The following is a 21,122-nucleotide window of genomic DNA, read 5'->3' on the forward strand; positions in this document are numbered from 1 at the left end:
TAGCCCCAGTGGGTATAAATTTGTATGCTCTCTCAAGGACCACACGAAGAATCTGTGGAGTCTTCAGTGAAAGTTCAGATTCCCCAGCAATGTCTCATACCAGGTAACCAGGAAGCCATGAGCATGTGGCATCTCCCATTGTGACTGTCCAAAATCCCAGCCACATCACGAGTCCTACACACCCTCAACTTTTTTCATAGTTCCAGCACAGAAGCCTCATGCAGTCACAAGCTCCTAGGCCCCTGTTAGTTTCCCCAGCAGATTCAGGAGTCTCCACTTGACTGGTTGCTGAGCACAGACACGAGCTGGCACAGTTGTATATATGTGCAAAATGTCACCCACTCTATTAGCTTGTTACAGAACATTCTTGTAAAGTGATCAGAGAGAGAGAAACATGTCTGTCCTTTTTTTTCTCCTCTAGTGTGACAGGTACAGTATCCCCCATAGGTCTCCAAGCCAGATTCCCTCCAGGCTCTTCCTGCAGCTTTATCTCCAGTGGCTTGGGCTGCTTCCATCTGGTCTCACCTCAGTTTCCAACACTGGTGCATAGGCTCTGGGCTGCTGCAGTCCCAAATTGTGCGCATCCATGCCTTCCACATAGTTCAACCATGTCCCTCTAATTTCAGTAGAGTTCCCTCTGCCATTTTCTTCTTAATTCTTCCTGAGACTACACTCTCTCCAGTTTTTTAAATTATCTTCTCCTAGACTAGAGCGGTAAGCTCCCTCCCTACTCTGCCATCTTGGAACCACCCTAATGGAGTATTAAGCCTTTGAGTATAACATAAATTAAGAATGTGTTATTCGGCCTGTGGCACCTTGGCTCACTTGGTTAATCCTCCAACTTTGGCAATGGCATCCCATATGGGCGTCGGGTTCTAGTCCCGGTTGCTCCTCTTCCAGTCCAGCTCTCTGCTGTGGCCCAGAAAGGCAATGGAGGATGGCCCAAGTGCGTGGGCCCCTGCACCTGCATGGGAGACCAGGAAGAGGCAGCTGGCTCCTGGCTTTGAATCAGTGCAGCGCTGGCTGTGGTGGCCATTTGTGGGTGGGGGTGAACCAATAGAAGGAAGACCTTTCTCTCTGTCTCTCTCTCTCACTGTCTACCTCTGTCAAACAAAAAATAAAAAATAAAATTAAAAAGTTGAGAAAAACTTTAAAAAAACTGTTATCTCAAAAATCAAAAAAATTAAAAAGAGCAAAGGAAAAAAAAAAGCATTCATATGCTCTCGATGTCCCATTAAAGCCACACAAAAACTTTGTCCCCTGTTTGCAATCCTTTATATCCACAATAGATTGCTCAACAAGAAAGAGAAATGGAAAGAAAAAGAAAAGGAAACAAAAAGGAAAGGAAAGGGAAGGGAAGGGAAGGGAAGGGAAGGGAAGGGAAGGGAAGGGAAGGGAAGGGAAGGGAAGAAAAAAAAGGAAAAGAAAAGAAAAGAAAAGAAAAGAAACGAAATGAAACGAAACGAAACGAAAAGAAAAGAAAGAAAGGAAGGAAAAAGAAGGACTCATTCTCTATATTGGCTATACTCAAGACTTAAAAAGTTGGTTATTGTTTAGTCCTAGAATAGTCAAAGGCATTGAAAATTTGGTAAAATAACTAAATGTTATTAACTAATTTGAAAACAATACATACACTATTTGAGTTGAAGTGATGTCAGCAAGATGGCCAAGTAGGCAATTCTGGGTCCTCTTTTCCCTTATAATACAATTGGTGGAGAAGTTCAAAGATTAATTGACAGACTCCTATACTTCAGGTGAGTATGAAACCAAATACTCTGAAGCCAATTGGGAAATTTGGAATATCCTGCTAAAAGAATTTATACCCTCAACAGAGGACCATATGATCAGCTGGGGCTTCTAGAGAACTGTTATCTTTCTTGTAACTTTCAGAGTTCTGATGGAGCTGGCATAATCTAGCCAGCTGTGGAAAAACAAGAGCAAAAGAGATTTTTGTGTTAACAGTTACAGAATCTCTGCTCCCCAACTCAGAACATAGTAGATTAAAACCTCAGCTCCTATTCTGTTCCTGCGGAGGAAAAGACTGCATTCCAGTGCTCAGTGCCCACATTTTCCAGTGGATGCCCAAGGGACAGACTTCTTTCTTGTCTGTCTTATAGTGATGCAAGTTTCAGCACCCTGTAGTCAGTGAGAACAAAGATGGTAACTTAATCCTAGGAATCCCACGTATCTTAGCTTCTCCTCAAAGGAGGTAGGAGTTGGGGGTGGGGACAGAAAAACCAGTGGTGATCTTTTTTTTTTTTTCTTTTATTCTGGGAGTGGCCTGAAGAACTGCCTTTTGTCTTGCTTATATCTAGCAGCACTGATAGAATTCAGTACACTTTAAACATCTAGGGGTTGCTAAGAGCAAAGAAAACAGGCTGGACTAGGACAAAGGCTTGAGAGGTTTCCAGAATTTCTGCTCAGTCTTACCTTATCAGTGAAAGTCCCTTGGTGAAGACTTGGAAAAGTGGCTTTCCCCTCTAATGAGCAGACACTGATGCAGTTAAGGGAAAAAAGAAAAGGAAAATGTTCCACATAGAGGAATAAATAAACATCAAGAAACTGCCTTTAATGGAACAGAGATTTAAATAGAGCAGAGTTTGAAATAACTCCTGTGGCAGGTAGATGTTCTTTTATTGGTTAAGATGCGGTAAGATACATCCCATATTGGAGTATCTGGATTCGAGTTCTGGTATTGATATTATATACAGAAATACAGACATTAAGAGTAAAAGAAACAGGGTATTGCAATGTTTTTTTAAGATTTTATTTATTTATTTGCGATGTAGAGTCACAGGGAGAGGGAGAGACAGAAAGAGAAGTCATCCATCCACTGGTTCACTCCCCAAATAACTGCAATGGCCAGAGCTGGGCAGATCTGAACTTAGGAGCCAGGAGCTTCTTCTGGGTCTCCCACATGGGTACTGGAGCCCAAACACTTAGACCATCCCCTATTGCTTTCCTAGGCCATAACAGAGAGATAGATTGAAAAGGAGCAGCTGGAACAGGAACCAGTGTTATATGAGATGCCAAGGCCACAGACATAGGCTTAGCCTATTATGCCACAGTGGTGACCCCAACGTGCTGCGATTTTTAATCATGGAATTACAAAGGTAAGACGCTTAAAGGTTTTATAAAAATAAATGAGGAATAATAATGGTTTGTTCTTTATGCAGTGAATTCAAGGTCTAATTTTTCCTAAAGAAAACTGATCATTCTTGTATTTTTGTCTTTTTTAATTATGCAAATTTTCTCCATTTCTGTATGTTTAAAACTGTCCATCTGTATGTTTATTTCCTCAATAAAACTTACAGAAAAAGAGTGTTCTAAGTTCCTAAATGATATTTGACATAGGTTTTTAAATATCAATTTATCATTAAATATAATCCAATTCATTCAACTTTTGATAGCTTGAACACATTTTCTAGGATCTTGCTGCAGTTGGATGGAGGAATTAGTAAGATTCTTGACTTTCATGATGGAAAGTGTATGTCTTAGTCTATGCTGATATCGAGTTTGGTGGCCTTTAAAGCTAGACATATGAAATATCATAACACTTTTTGATAAAGTTTGCTGTAAATATATCAAATGTAACCCAGCATTAAATCATGTCTGTTTATATGATTGTTGTCAGTTTTTCTTTTAAATCAAAATAACCAGTAAAGTCAAAGGAAAATGGAGTTTATACAGCTATTGTTCATGATTTAGGAACAAAAAGTCTGGACATTGTCAGTGAAAAATAGAGATCATGAGCTGAAATAATATAACTGTCTATCTGTCATAAATTAGATTACTATAATGAGATAATGGATACAATCCCATATTATGTTTCAATTTGCTTTCAGGCTACCCTGGTGCCAAAGGAAATTACTCTAAGACTTTCACTCAATTCGGTTAAGTCTAGTTTCTCTGGCATTATGGGTCACCATTTCAATAAAATGTAGCAAGGGGAACATGAGACTCCAAACAGAATAACTAAAGAATTTTCAGTCTTTATCTTACTCTTTGACATTATTGATTTCCCTAAGGAATTGTTTACAAGTTAGAGAAATCTCTCAAGCTTCTGTACTTGTCGCATTTTACTAACAACCATTTCAGCATATTTCTCATATCTTCCAATTTAGCATATGTCTTTGTGCTTCCATAACAAATATCTGAGACCGAGTAATTTATAAATAACACAAACTTATTTTTCACAGTTCTGGAACTTGTTAAGTCTAAGATGAAGTTACCAGCAGGACTGATGTGTGGTGAGGTCTATTCTTTGCTTCTGAGGTGTCATGTTCAAGGTTCTTGCATGGTAAAGGGATGGGCAGGACACAGTACTCCTTTTGACCTCCAACTCTTACAAGGGTGCTAACCTAATTCTTAATCACCTTAATGCCTTCTCAAAGGCCACACCTCTTAACAGTATTGCCTTTTAATGACTTTGATTAAGTTTTCAAGAGGACACTACCATTCGAACAATAGCACACTATCATTCAAATCATAACACTGAAATTTCTCATCTAATTCCTAGATGAAACACCAGGAGTGGGCCTTGTGGCACAATGTGTTAGTTCACTGCATGAGATGCCAATATCCTACATTCAAATGCCTGGGACCAAGTACTGTTTCCAATTCCCATCTGCCCAGGTGTACACTGGGATGCAGCATTTGATGTCCCATGTACTTGAATCTCCGCAATTCATGGGTTTTTGTGCTCCTTGTTTTGGCCTGGCCCAGATCACCCCTGGCTACTAGGGACAGTTGGAGAGTGAACCATTGAATGGAAGACATCTCTGTCTCTCTCTGCTACTCTGTCTTTCAAACAAACAAAAATAAAACAAATAAACATAAAAAAGATGAAGTAAGTGCCATACCTAGAATATTCAGGGATATATAAGGAAATTACAATAATTTCACAAAGTCTGGTGTATTCACAAGTATACAAACTCATACATAATTGATGTCTACCTATATTTTTCACATTTATTATTTGTTTATCATGAGTTGAAATTCATTAACTATTTTCTATTATGTAAAAGAACATCTTTTTTCTCACTTATAATGAGGACTGAGGTATGTTTTATACTCTCTATATTTTTTCCTCAATTTTGACAGTTTCAGAAGAATTCATCTTGGGAAGTAGTAAAATTACAGAGGAAATATGCTCTTAGTTGACTATGCAAAGTGCTCAGTCCTAAAAATAGTCAAAATTACAAATCAAGATTAGCATAATACTTTCAGAATCCTTAACTGGTATGATGGTTTTGGTTCATTTTTATGTACAACAAATAGTAAGTGGCAGGAATTGATTGTTTGGTTCACAAGTCACCACACACAAATGCAATGGCGCACCAGATAAAATGTACTTTTAGAAATCTGCTCATTCCTCTAGCTATACTTATATAAATACTACATAAATATAGAGGTAAGCAGGAACTTAGAATTTGAAGATGATTGTAAGCATAAAAAATTTGGTTCCGTCTACGTAAATTGGTGGCATAATTTAGCTTTTTTTTTTATAACCTTGTCTACAATTGTTGTCATTGTAACACCATGCTCATAAGAAAATTATGGTTACACATACAGATTTTTGACCAGCAACTGATGACTCAAAATATCTGGGGATTGGCCTCAATTTTTAAAGATACATTGCTTTTCTGATATCTCTAAATTAAAGTTGCCTTGCTCCAAAAGGTTTTTTTTTAATTGTTGTTTGTTTGCTTTTTTGTGTTTTTTTTTTAGCTTTTATTTAATGAATATAAATTTCCAAAGTACAGAATATTGATTACAATGGCTTCCCCCCCATAATGTCCCTCCAACTCGCAACCCTCCCCTTTCCCACTCTCTCTCCCCTTCCATTCACATCAAGATTCATTTTCGATTCTCTTTATATACAGAAGATCAGTTTAGCATACATTAAGTAAAGATTTCAACAGTTTGCTCCCACACAGAAACATAAAGTGAAAAATACTGTTTGAGTACTAGTTATAGCATTAGATCTCAATGTACAGCACACTAAGGACAAAGATCCTACATGAGGAGTAAGTGCACAGTGACTCCTGTTGTTGACTTAACAAATTGACACTCTTGTTTATGGCATCAGTAATCACCCTAGGCTCTTGTCATGAGCTGCCAAGGCTATGGAAGCCCCCTGGGTTCACTGACTCTGATCATTTTTAGACAAAGCCATGGTCAAAGTGGAAGTTCTCTCCTCCCTTCAAAGAAAGGTACCTCCTTCTTTGATGACCCATTCTTCCCACTGGGATCTCACTCGTGGAGATCTTTCATTTAGGTTTTTTTTTTTTTTTTTTTTTTTTTTTTCCCCCAGAGTGTCTTGGCTTATTTGTTTGTTTCATTCTGTTCAAAGAGCTACACTACCAGACAAGGAAGATTCAGTAACTAAAAGGATCCTGAGCAGGTTTTCTGGGGAGATTCTTGTCTTTCTCTAGATTGTTTCCTTTTTCATTTTTTAAAAATTTCTCATTTTTCTTGAAAGTGAATGTACTTCAAAAAGAATCCTTTCTTCTTAGGGTCCTTTTTGGCTAGTCAATTATTTAGGCATTATTGTACTGAGTATTCTCTCTCTCTCTCTCTCTCTCTCTCTCTCTCTCTCTCTTTAGGTCTTTATTCATCTATTTATTTGAAAGACAGAGTGACAGAGTGGGGAAGACAGAGATAGATACACAGATAGTTTCCATCCACTGGTTCACTTCCCTTATGTAGCAACAGCCAGGATGGGGCCAGGCCAAAGCCAAGAACTAGAAACTCAGTCTTGGTCTCCCACCAGATTAGTTGGCACCTGTATAGTTATGTCATCACCTGCTGCCTCCCAGGTGCATTAGCAAGAAGTGGATAGGAAGCAAAGCATAACTCAATCCTGGGCAATTCCCTGTGAGTTATGGGCTTCGCTGTGGCTTAAACATCTGTCTCAATGTCCACCCATATACTGAAGTATATTCCTTGTATAAATGTTTATTTTACCTATCACTAATTGCTTTTAAAGAGCTTGTGAAAAGAAAGGATAAATGGAGTAAACTAAAATTTTATATTTCAACTTAACAAAGGTTTATAATGTAAAGATTTCTAAGGTTTCTTGAACAAAAAATGAAACCAAGAAATCTCACTCTTTGGTAACTAGAATGAGATGAGACTTGGTATGAAAGTCATTTAAAAGAAGTGAAGAAACAGTAAAATTCCTGCTGTTTGGTTAGGAAAGTTTTATCAGAACACCTTCAAGCTCAGTAAAATAAACAGCCAGGATTCTTCATGGAGCTTGCTGTGTAATATATAATTGAAGCATTATTTCCAATGCCCATTGAAAAGCATATGTGAAACTAAGCCTAATAATCTACATTTATTTATTGTATATGATGTTAAATAAGATAAAAGAATTTTCAATATATTAAAGATTAAATAATGTGTATTTTTTCTTATATATTCATAACAACATTTAACCATGCAATTACTTTTTTTTAAACTTTTATTTAATGAATATAAATTTCCAAAATACAGCTTATGGATTACAATGGCTTCCCCCCCAAAACTTCCCTCCCACACGCAACCCTCCCCTTTCCCGCTCCCTCTCCCTTTCCATTCACATCAAGATTCATTTTCAATTCTCTTTATATACAGAAGATCAGTTTAGCATATATTAACTTTCACCTTGAAACTAAGGTTTTCAGGAAAATAAAGCCTGTACTTGTGAGAAGAGAGGGCATGGCTTGGTATAAGGAAAGACAAAAGATTTTACATATGCATAATGAAATATATGTTATATATATTTTATGTATGCATACACACAAAAAGAAGCATGCACACACAAAATTCAAATATGCACATATGTATTGCACATATGTATATGAGTTTATTTTGGTGGGAAATTTTTTTTTAACTTTTATTTAATGTATATAAATTTCCAAAGTACAGCCTATGGATTACAATGGCTTTCCCCCATATCGTCTCTCCCACCCGCATCCCTCCCCTTTCCCACTCTCTCTCCCCTTCCATTCACATGAGGATTCATTTTCGATTCTCTTTATATACAGAAGATCAGTTTAGCATACATTAAGTAAAGATTTCAACAGTTTGCTCCCACACAAACATAAAGTGAAAAATAATAGATGATTTTTTAAATGCTGATGAAATCAGATCAGACCTATTGTCATGTTTAGTCCCAGTGAGATGGTGGGAAAATTTTGAAGTCTATGCATACAATGGGCCTCCTAAAAGTTTGTAAAAATGTATATTATGAAAAAAGCTATAATTCAGTTTTAATATTTTCACTAAAATTATCTTTACATTCCATTTTTCATGTCTTTTTGAAGTACTCTCATGTATAATCAAAAGTGTTTCATATATATTATATATACACACACATATATATTATATATATATATATCTCCAACTATGTATAGTGTGCCAAACACTGATTTTAATATTTGATTTCCTCAGACTGGTGTTGTATAGTGAGTAAAGCTGCTGCCTGATATGCTGGCATCCCTGGTATTCTTGCTATGGTGGTTAGTCTCGGCTGCTCCATTTCCCATCCAGCTCCCTGCTAATGTACCTAGGAAAGTGGTTGAGGATGGCTCAAGTGCTTGGGCCCCTAACACTATGGTGGGACAACCAGATGAAGCGCCAGGCTCCTGATTTTGGCTTGGCCTAGCCCTGGCCGTTGGCCATTGGCCGTTGCAACCATCTGGCACTGAACCCATGCATGGAAGATTCTCTTTCTCTCTCTCTCTCTCTCCCTCTCTCTCTCTCTCTCACTGTAATTGCCCTTCAAATAAATAAATCTTTAAAATCATTTTATATTCTGTCCACAAATAAAGACAAAAATTCATTGTCAGTTAATATTTTAAAATACAAAAAGTTTTATATGAGACATTATATCCATTTTACTCAGAAAATCTCCATATTTCCTGCATGGACAAGTAGGAGTTTACTGGCAATATCAACTGTTTTGAAGTAGAAGAGATATGGTGAATTTGGGAAGGATAAACAGTTGGTAGAGGAACTATTGTGGAGCTCTTCTCACATTCAAATATTTATATGTAAGGAGGTATATTTAACAGGATTATTTTCATTGTTAAACATGCTAGGAAAGTAACACTAACCAAAATTTACTTTAAGTATTTAAGAAATAGCAAATGCCATCTTTGAAGCATCATTCCTGTCATCTATACTTTTCTGGCAGAGATACAAATTGTCATAATTATGTCAATCAGTAATAAAATGGAAAAAAATGATAGGTATATTAACAGCTCTCCTTTATACGCAAATTCACATAGCAGCTACATCAAAAACGGGATTTTTTTTGTCTTATAAGATATGTAAAAATTAAAGAAAGTAGTTTCACTTAGAGCTTTTAATATCAATTTTATTTACTAAATGCATTGTTACATTTATTTCCAAGGCCTAAAAGAGACAAACTTTGTCATAGGACTGAAATTGTTGAGAATCCAAAGTCAGTGTGTTATTTGCACATTAAAATTGAGTTCCTGCATTCTGAGTCATTCATTTCATCCAATGTATAGGCGGTTGTTTGAATTAAAGAATTCTTACCTGATGATTCTTCATGGTAAAGCCATATATTATTCTACTCTAAATCTATATACTATTCATTTGGATTGTGTACATTCAATTTGATTATATTATAAAAAATAAATAAAGCCAGTACTTGGAATACCTTCCAAAGTCATCTGAACTATAAGAAATTAGCTGGCAGATAGGTTTTCACATTATGGAAAGTGAGCAGCTGTATATTCTCTTTTAAGAAGGCTCAAAGGAGGACAGTTAAAAATGTGCATATCTAAATCTCAAACACTGGCTAGCATTAATTTTTGCATAAAAATAAGTTAGATTAGGTGGGATTCAAAGAGGTGAATAAAAATGTTTGATTACTACATGAAAAAGACAGTGACAATAAATTTATCTATGAGGGAGTCAAGCATAGATGTTTGTTTAAAATGCTGAAAGGATAGCATTAGGAGCAAAAATGACAGTGGGTCATTTTTTAATGACCTGTGTTTTATCATTGACATCTCAAAAAAAAAGGGAGTAACTTTGTTGTCCACTGAGGAACAGCCTTAAAAGTGAAACAATGTGCACTTAACCTTTACAAAAAGTATATTGTACACAGGACATCCATTTAAAAAATATTTTGTGAAATACCATCTTTAAAGTTACAACTGTGCAAAATGCCAACCTGAAATGCTGGGTTAAGTGACTTAGCTACACGATACAGCACAGCTATGAATTCAAATCTCTAAATTAAATCAAAAGTATAATAAAGAATGTGGACTGTTTTCTCAGTGTTGTTACATTTGGGTAACAATTGTGTTGCGTTTTTAATTGAACTGATTCATTGGGACATAATATGTGTTAGTGGTTTTAAAAATTAGCAGCAGTAAATTTTCTTGAAACAAATCTTTTTAAAAATCTCAGTAAATTGCTTAAATGGATTTTCAGAGATTCTCTCCCCCACTTCTTTCCATTTATTTTTCTCTGTACAACACCAGTGCAATATATTTGATAGGCACTGGTGTTCCACTGCTAGCAATGACACCAAATCAGATTTCTGAAAACTTCTTCAATGTCTCCAGTCTTAAAATCCTTTCACATATTTCTGCCAATGAAAATATGCTTTTCAACTTTTGTTGCTTAGGTGGTGACAACACTTTTAAACACTTTGCGAAAGACATTATTGGAGGCCGGCGCCGCGGCTCACTAGGCTAATCCTCCGCCTTCCGGCGCTGGCACACCGGGTTTCTAGTCCCGGTCGGAGTGCCGGATTCTGTCCCGGTTGCCCCTCTTCCAGGCCAGCTCTCTGCTGTGGCCCGGGAGTGCAGTGGAGGATGGCCCAAGTACTTGGGCACTGCACCCCATGGGAGACCAGGATAAGTACCTGGCTCCTGCCATCGGATCAGCGCAATGCGCTGGCCACAGCGCGTGGGCCATGGTGGCCATTGGAGGGTGAACCAATGGCAAAAGAAGACCTCTCTCTCACTGTCCACTCTGCCTGTCAAAAATAAATAAATAAATAAATAAAAAGACATTATTGGGATTGTAGTAGAGAGAGAATTCTTCTCAAAGTCTCTTGCAAGATGCCCAGAAGATGGCTTTGGACTTGCAAAGAAAGATGATGCTTAGTTCTGAGCTGAATAATTGTCTTCAAGGCCTTAGATATACTACTGAGTCTGACAGAAGGACTGACCTCAAGAAGTTCCCTTCCAAGTGAACATAAGAAGGTAAAAGATAATGTACTACTAAGTTTGAGACTCCAATTGGAGGATATAGTCTTAGGTGACTCTAAAGTGCAAATGATCATTGTTTGCATCATTTCTTGGGAAACTTCATTTTAAGGAAGTAAGGTATCATATAATAATAAAAATTAATTAAATGCATAAATAATGAGATTTTTTCATCATTGACAAGCTAATATCAAATGTTAATTTGACAATTACATTTATTTTTTTAATTTTTAATTTTTTTATTTATTTTGACAGATAGAGTTAGACAGTGAGAGAGAGACATAAAGGTCTTCCTTCCATTGGTTCACCCCCAAAATGGCCACCATGGTCAGCACTATGCCGATTCGATGCCAGGAGCCAGGTGCTTCTTCCTGGTCTCCCATGTGGGTGTAGGCGCCCAAGCACTTGGGCCATCCTCCACTGCCTTCCCAGGCCACAGCAGAGAGCTGGACTGAAAGAAGAGCAACCAGGACTAGAACCCAGCGCCCATATGGGATGCCAGCGCTGCAAGGTGCAGGATTAACCTAGTGAGCCACAGCGCTGGCCCAACAATTACATTAATTTTCAATTTCCCAGTTGATAAAAAAACAGAAAACATTGAGGTGCCACATTTGGTTTATGTTACCTGATTGAATGAAACATAACATTAATTCAGGAAAGTAAAAATCTTCTGGGTCTATGTTCTGAGGAAATTGAGATATCAATCTCTAAATCACAGAAATTGAATACTGTACATTAATTTTTATTCAGTAATGTTTACTAAGGCCTATTAAAAGCTAGCCACTCTACTAATGAGTTTGTGTAAAATGCACATTTTCCATTTCTTGGGCACTTATAGCCTTGGGGGTTGTGAGAGTAGAAACTTTTATTTAATGAATATAAATTTCCAAAGTAGAAAGCTCATTCCCCTTCTATTGTGTAATAGTTCAGACTCACTGTGAAATTGTAAGCATATTGCAAAAATCATACATTTATTTATTTTACCTGCTTCACATAGGTTTATCAATTAGTATTTCATTGTATTGCTTTCATTTATCCTCCTCAATATGTGATCCAACATGGGAAGTGAGATACACAGCAGACCCATAGAATGGCAGATGTCCTAAACAGCACTCTGGCCTCAGAATCAGCCCTTAAGGCATGCGGATCCAGCTGAAAAGCCCATGACAGTATTTCAGGCATGGAAAGCCAAGACACTCTGGAGAAAAAAAAAAAAAAAAACTAAATGAAAGTTCTCCGCGAGTGAGATCCCAGTGGAAAGAATGGGTCATCAAAGAAGGAGGTACCTTTCTCTGAAGGGAGGAGAGAACTTCCACTTTGACCATGGCCTTATCTAAATATGATCAGAGTCAGTGAACTCAGGGGGCTATATTAACCACTTTCCACAACATTTACTCCAGATATTTTTGATTTTTAAAGCATTAATTTAACTATCAGGTTTTTTTCATGTAGATTTTAATTTTCAGCTTCAGTCACTTGCTTTCAGGATAATAATTTTGTTTAATGCTTCTTATGAGGCAGGTCTGCTAAAAAAGTTCTATTAGAGGTTGTTTACTTTAAAAATCTGATTTATACTTCATTTTAGAAATCAAATTTCACTATTTTTTCAATTCTTTGTTTATAGTTTTTTTTTTCCTTTGAGCATCAAAATTTTATTCAACTAATTATTGTCTTCAATCATTTCTGGCATAAGTCAAATTTTAACATTATTGGCTTTTTTGTAAAGAATTGGAGTATTTTTCTCATGTGACTTTCTAGACTTTTTATTTGATTTCTATTTGTCTATATCTCTCAGACTTTGCTACATTTCTGTTTGTAGATCTCATCATGTTTGTTCTAATAGAGTTCATTGAGCTACATGTATATGCATGTGTATATATGTATATATACACATATATTTGTAGCATCTGTTTTTCCATAAGTTTTAGAGGTTTTCAGTCATGATTTTTTTGATTTTTTTTCTATTCCATTATTCCCTCTCCTAATATACCTAGTCTCTGTGTATAAATATATATAAACTTGATGATGTTCACCGATTCTGTCCCAGATAGACCTTTTAAATTTTTTTTCTCTGTTCAGCTTGAAAACACTTTAATCATCTATTTTAAATTCATTCAGTCTTTCTATGAATTAATATCTACAGTTGAGTTTCTTTAAGGAAATTTTAATTTCTTCGTCCTGTGTGACAAATCTACTCTGGTTTGGTACTTGAGGCCTCAATCAGAAATTCTCGGTTTGTCTGTCTCAGCATGGAATTGCTACTGAACCAATCAGGCCAGGGATTATCAAGGACCAAATGTTTTCACTAGGCTATTCCCACGTTAGACCCTGGGCTCAGTAATGGAGGTCTATTGTCCCAATGGAGTTCTCACATCTCCCAGAGGAGGTGGGACAAGAAACACCACCAATCGCTAATTCCAAGAACGTTTTCTAAGGTCTAGAGAGAGGAGGAACCCAATGTCCTAGGCTAAAGGAACCTGAAGTGGAGTTCCCATCTTACTGAGCTGGAAATGTGAGAATTGTAGGAAGAAGTCATCTTAATTTAAATATTCCAGAGTCTTGCCTTTCTTATACCAATTTATGAAAATATTCTTGATAGTGATACCTACAGATATTGCATAAATTGTGTTTATCCATGAGCAATTTCACAAGTCTTTAAATTACTGACTTTCACAGTTTCCTTCAATTGAAATGGGAGATTATCAGAGCTCTTCATGCTGTCATGAGAAAATTGGTCTACCACGAAAGGTTTTCATGGCAGAATACCCCAGAATGTTGTTGCGTTAGTGATTCAGTGGAAGAAACAGTATAATACGGTTTTTATGTTGCTGACTCAAATACATCATTAAATATTGATGTTGATTTCTTTTTTTTAACATTTATTTAATGAATATAAATTTCCAAAGTACAGAATATTGATTACAATGACTTCTCCCCCATAACGTCCCTCCAACCCGCAACCCTCCCCTTATCCACTCCCTCTCCCCTTCCATTCACATCAAGATTCATTTTCGATTCTCTTTATATACAGAAGATCAGTTTAGCATACATTAAGTAAAGATTTCAACAGTCTGCTCCCACACAGAAACATAAAGTGAAAAATACTGTTTCAGTACTAGTTATAGCATTAAATCACAATGTACAGCACACTAAGGACAAAGATCCTACATGAGGAATAAGTTCACAGTGACTCCTGTTGTTGACTTAACCAATTGACACTCTTGTTTATGGCATCAGAAATCACCCTAGGCTCTTGTCATGAGCTGCCAAGGCTATGGAAGCCCCCTGGGTTCACTGACTCTGATCATTTTTAGACAAGGCCATGGTCAAAGTGGAAGTTCTCTCCTCCCTTCAGAGAAAGGTACCTCCTTCTTTGATGACCTGTTCTTTCCACTGGGATCTCACTCTCGGAGATCTTTCACTTAGGTTTTTTTTTCCCCCCAGAGTGTCTTGGCTTTCCATGCCTGAAATACTCTCATGGGCATTTCAGCCGGATCCGCATGCCTTAAGGGCTGATTATGAGGCCAGAGTGCTGTTAGGACATTTGCCACATATGAGACTATCAAATTTGGAGACAGATAATAATAGTCTAGTGTTAGAAAACACATTTTAAAACATAGAACTCAAGTTTTCTATTATTATGTAGACACATTTAAATCATGTGAAGCAACATATCCATCATATTCTTTAACCACTGGAATTTTGAGAATAACCTCTCCTGCTATCTGCTTAATTTTCCTTTAAGTATGCTTTCTAGAGAGAAAAGTATTCAAACAACAAAGTAAAATTTTTGGAGTTTCATGTACTCTCAAGATTCTGTTGATCATCACTTCCTACCCTACATCAAGATTAATTACAGTTTGAAAGAAAATTGTCTTTGAAAGAATTTTGCTTTCCTTTTCTATACTAGGTCATATGGAAGTGACTGCAGATATGATTCCATTAAGAAGTGAAAAATTGATAATAGATATTTACTAAAACTACGAAATACTAAGAACAGAACATAATAGACAGATAAGGAATAGAAGGAATATGTGTGTGTGTTTGTGTGTGTATGTATGTATATATGTATTTATGCTTAAAGTTGTATATAATTACAAGTTTCTGGTAGATTTTGTAATCTTTTTTCTTTCTATTTTATTGTCATACATACCAACTGAAAATGAGATGAAAGAAAATTTGAATAATTTTGTAATAGAAATATCATAGGAAAATAAGGATGTTCTGGGTGTAACACATTTGAGGATAGATAATGAAGCTCAAATAGCAAAGGAAAAAATAATACAACAGTAGCAAAGATGAGAAAGCCATGACAGTATTAATAACAATGACTGTCTATATTTAAGGCATATTTTTTTCTGTTTCTGGGTTTTTTTACATAGGAACTCATTTATTATTTACATCAACTCTAAAGCACATGTTATGTGACTATGTTCATCTAACAAGTGAAATAACAAAGACATACGATTTAATTAATTTATTTAAAGTTACACACAGCAAGACCTGAAAGATCAGAACAAGTATTTGACTTCTTACTGATTTTGAGATCTTGAAGTAAGAAGTTTGGATGATTCAAGGATGGTTCACTTACAATAATTATATGCACATTAGTGGTCATGGGAAGGTAACAGAAAACAAAAGTTTGTGATGGTGAATATGTTAGAAACGTAAAGAATATGATAAGTATTGAAGTATCAGAGAGACAAATGGCGTAGAAGATTAAGGACTGTGTTTAGCTGACAAGGTTTGTGAGTAAATAATCACCATCTGAAACTAAGCAAAACCAAAAAAGAGGATGACTAAAGCATGTATGTAACTAAATTTTGAGAATTCAAAAAAGAATATATAAATATATAGGAGAAACAGGGCAGAGTGCGAAGGATACCAGGATTGCTCCCAAATTTATAATAAGTGGCCTGTGAAAGAAAGAATGAAAAGCTTACCATTGAAAGGAACGCAGGAAATAATATATCAAAGGGGGGTGGTATTTCTCCTGGGAAATAGATACAAAGGGTTCATTAAGAAATGAATTTGAGACTATGTGGAACCTGATGAGTATGCATTTCAGAGAAAGAAATTGGGTAAGAGATTGGGGAAGGATGATTTTAATCAGCTAAAATAATGAATTGGACAGCTGGGAATGAGAATTCAGAATCTAATGGGTGAGCTAAGAGGTTGATCATGCTCACTTTGACAAGGATAAGTAAAAAGGATGTGACATATCGTGAATTTTATCTACTTATGTGGCTGAGCATTTTAAGTCCTTATAAGAGTATTGGCCTGAATTAAGGGTTACAGTTGTAACTGCTTTTATATTTTTCAAATAAAGAATATCTTAATATTGTGAAAATTCATCTTATATAGGATATCTTATTTTACCTCCTAACTGACAATAATTCTACTCCTATTAAATTGTCCAAAGAATACCAGAGCTTCCTGTGAAAATGTGAGTTTAGAAATTCCATAGCATTCTCAGGAGATTCAGAGGAACTAGCTGTCTCAGATCATCTTTAGACTTGTCAATTGGCAACCTAACAACGGATGCTAAAAAAGTACTAGAAAGAGAGTAGATAGTTTTCTGCAAAAATCTCAATTTCTGTGTCAACAAGACTACTTCCCTTTGGCTTCTTTGTTTGTGGCAGCCATTGGGCCACACGACACAGACGATTCAGTTGTCCAACTTGTAACAGAACTGAGATATGCTGGCTTCTCTTGCTTATTATAAGGTGGATGACTACTAAATTATGAAGAAAATGAATCCAGAGGAAGTTTGTTTCTATTCTGTATCCAAGGGAAAATATGATTGAAAATAAATCGATTGATTAAAATTGTATATTTATTTTAAATAGATCTTATAGTTATGACAACCTGAGCAAAGTGCTTTTGTTTAAAAAGAAGTTGGGGTAGAGAAACAATATTTGAGAGAGTTCTTATTTATCTTAAAATTTTATTTTTAAAACTTTCAAGCACATCACTGCAGTGAAGTTCACATGGCGAGAAACACTTCTCACAATGCACAAACTGTGAAAATAACACATTTCAATAAAATAGGCATCTGCGCTCCAAGCACTAAGTCACGCAAACACACAGGAGATGGAGAGGGGACAGGCTGAAAGCAGTATTCTCTGGAGACCCTGAGTCAGCTGCAAACACCCTGTTCTTAATGTTTCACTGTCCTCAATTCCCCTCAGCTTCCATTAAATACTGGCAACTCTTCCTGTAGCTTTGAAAATAATTTTCAAATTGCAGCATCCACACACACACATACACATATTTTTTGGTCAGCGAGCCATGGTGTGGAGGTGGAGGCTGATTAACCTTTGGAATCCAAAAATCAAGAAAGCTGAAGAATGATGAAAACAAATGATGTTGAGCTCATTCCAAGAACATTTTCATCAGAGGTGTATTAAATGAGTGCTCTCACTCCAATAGATTTAAAATTTAGACAAAAGGGACTTAAAAAAAACTTGAAGGAATAGATGAAGAAAGAGAACTAATTTTGTTTTTAAAATATTATCAGAAATTCTTCAAAAACAAAACTAAAGTTACTTTCTATATTTAAAATTAAAATGTATTTCTTAATGAAGTAATGAGAGAACAGAAAAGTACAATGGAATAAAAATGAATTTAATTCTATATCAAAAATATGATGTTAACTGGAAAGAAAAAATGTCATCAATATGAGCATGTATTATTTTATAAGCCTGTATTTATTCACTTATAAGTTGCCAAATATAATTATGAATATCTAAATATATTTATAAGTTTATATTTTATCTACATATTTAAGCCTTCTTAAATTATTCAAATGTAATTAAGTTTTTAAATGTGTATATTGACTCTATCCAAGGTAAAATCCTTAATTTAGTAAATCAAGTTTTGCTCTTCTGTCAAACATTCTAACAATAAATAGTAAAATCTTTTCAGCATTTATTAATTTTTTTGTAAAGCAGAGACAGAGAGAGAGAGAGAGAGAGAATCTCCATCCTTTTGATTACTCCCCCAGTGGACACAGCAGGGTATGAGCCAGGCCAAGGCCAGGAGTCATATACGCCATCCACGTCCCCACAAGGGTGTCAGAGGCCCAAGAACGTTAGTTATCCTCGGCTGCTTTCTCAGGCCACTAGTGGGGATGCTGGATCAGGAACTGAGTAGCCAGGACTCAAACCAGCACTCCAGTAGTAGATGCCAGTCACCAGCACTGCCTAACCCACTGCATGACAGCACCAGCCCCAATCTCGTTTATAAAACACTTACATTGTTTTGAAGTCACAGACGGTATTCTATGCCCAACTCATTTCATTATTCAGTATCTGTAATTTAATAACAGTTTTTTCACAATTTTAAAATCTTTCATCAAAATGTTATTTTCAAGTAGTCATGGGAAGCATGTTTTCTGCCTAGTGCCATTGGTTGGTTGCAGCATCAGTCGTGCAGCAGTAAATTTAAATTTAAAATTGTGCAGCACACAAAATTATCAAATTAAATATTAACCTGCTATAGATATTGAATTTCAAAGCTCACCTACGGTTCCCTTGGCAAGGCCAAATCAGATGATTTTGCAGTCTTTTAGGGCATGTGGCTAGATATGTCCCTCACCACTGCAGGATAAAAAGATACAATTTCCAAAATTATTTAATCTATTAAATATTTCATTAAAAATAATAGTAAACGTTTTTGGTTTGAAATTTGTAGGTGAGGCAATTTTTTAACTTTGAAAACTAAAAATCCACCCTTCCATTTCTTTATGGTGTTAGTTTTACAGGACCCAAAGCTATCTGAGAACTATTTGCTTTTCTCAACGTAGATGAAAGAGTTTCTTTTTTTTTTTTTTTTCTATTACAAGTGTTGCAGATTTTAGACAAAAAAGATTAAGTGGAAAGTTTCTTTTTCCTTCCCTTTTCTCTTCCTCACTCTTGTGTCTGTGTTAATGGCAGGGAACTGTGACATGTCCAGTGTGTGTTGTTGGTCATGAACCCATCATCACTGACATCGCAGAAGGGAGCACTACCCCTGTATCATCTTATTGCTAATATTCCCCTTCCCTGAAGGCAAACACACACAATGGATGCAAATTATGACATTTACTGTACTGGTTTGTGCTATCAGGTCTGAAATTAAGGCCCAATAATAAATATTACTTTGTTCTGTGGTAAAATTGGGAGGGCCTAGAATGACAGAGACAGTGTCTCCTCCCTACACTGCACAGTATGTCCCATTGTCAAGAAGTCCTCTTCCTCAAAGAATTATCAGATTTCCTACTTACCCCGAGGGCAGATATCAGTCCCTTCCATCCCATGGGATTATTCACACAAGACAATCATATTCCACTGTGAGAACCAAGGAGCACCACATCCTTTGCTACTGAAAGTCTGCTTTCCGCTAACTCTGCCAATGCACTCTACCCTAAGTGCAAACCCTATGCTGCTCTGTGTGCTCTGTGAAGCCCTCCTTCCTGGGCTGCGAGTCTGTGACTGTTGAACTTCTGTGAGTCTCATCCATCATTCCACTCTCAATTGCTGGGTTTGTTCATTCTCACAACTCAAGGGCAAGAATTCTTCATATATAGGATGGCTCAGTGGTGTTCAAACTTTAGCCTATCTTATGCCTGGAAATAGTGTTCAGGATTATTAAGTTGAAAATCTCTTTTGAGAGAATTTTAAATGAAACATATTTTAAGTCTTCTAATATTCCTCTGGTCCAAGTATTCATTCACTTAGTTTTTTTTTTTAACTTTTATTTAGTAAATATAAATTTCCAAAGTACAGTTTATGGATTAAAATGGCTTTTTCCTGTGCATAACTTCCCTCCCACCTGCAAACCTCCCATCTCCTGCTCCCTCTCCCATTCCATTCACATCAAGATTCATTTTCAACTATCTTTATATACAGAAGATCAATTTAGTATATATTAAGTAAAGATTTCATTAGTTTGCACCCACACAGAACATAAAGTGTAAAATATTGTTTGAGTACTATTTATAGCATTAATTCACATTGAACAACACATTAAGGACAGAGATCCTATATGAGGGGTAAGTGCACAGTGACTCCTGTTGTTGACTTAACAAATTGACACTCTTGTTTATGGCGTCAGTAATCTCCCTAGGCTCTAGTCATGAGTTGCCAAGGCTTAGTTTTTTAAATATTTTTTTTTTAAATTCAGCTGGTGCCGTGGCTCACTAGGCTAATCCTCTGCCTGTGGCGCCAGCACCCCGGGTTCTAGTCCTTGTTGGGGCGCCGGTTCTGTCCCGGTTGCCCCTCTTCCAGTCCATTTCTCTGCTATGGCCCGGGAGTGCAGTGGAGGATGGCCCAAGTGCTTGGGCCCTGCACCTACATGGGAGACCAGGAGGAGGCACCTGACTCCTGGCTTTGGATTGGCGCAGCGCTGGCAGTAGCAGCCTTTTGGGGGGTGAACCAACAGAAAAAGGAAGACCTTTCTCTCTCTCTCTCTCTCTCTCTCTCTCTCACTGTCTAGCTCTGCTTGTCAAAAAAAAAAAAAAAAAGTGAGGAAAACAATTGGAAAAGTTACTGTCAAAAATCCAATGATACATAAAAGTAAATGAATTACAGGAAAACATGCACCACTGTGGAGCAGGTAAAGTGTTTAAAGACTTAGAATTTCCTTAGAAAGATCCTTGTTAATGTGATTGAGACTAAGTTTCAAAATCAGAACTTTCCACGGGTGTTGATTTTATAGTCTTTTCTTACAAATATAGCACTATAAATAGAAATTAATCTTGATGTATTAACCTAATTTGTCCCCAGTACAAAATTATTTGATGCAAAATACCTTTATTTTATAGACCAAAGAAAACCATAACCTTGTAAATTAGCAAGGCTAATGAAAAGCAAATCAGTTAGAATGCCCATCAACTAATTT

Source organism: Oryctolagus cuniculus, chromosome 4 (genome assembly GCF_964237555.1).
Source record: "Oryctolagus cuniculus chromosome 4, mOryCun1.1, whole genome shotgun sequence".
Taxonomy (NCBI): domain Eukaryota; kingdom Metazoa; phylum Chordata; class Mammalia; order Lagomorpha; family Leporidae; genus Oryctolagus; species Oryctolagus cuniculus.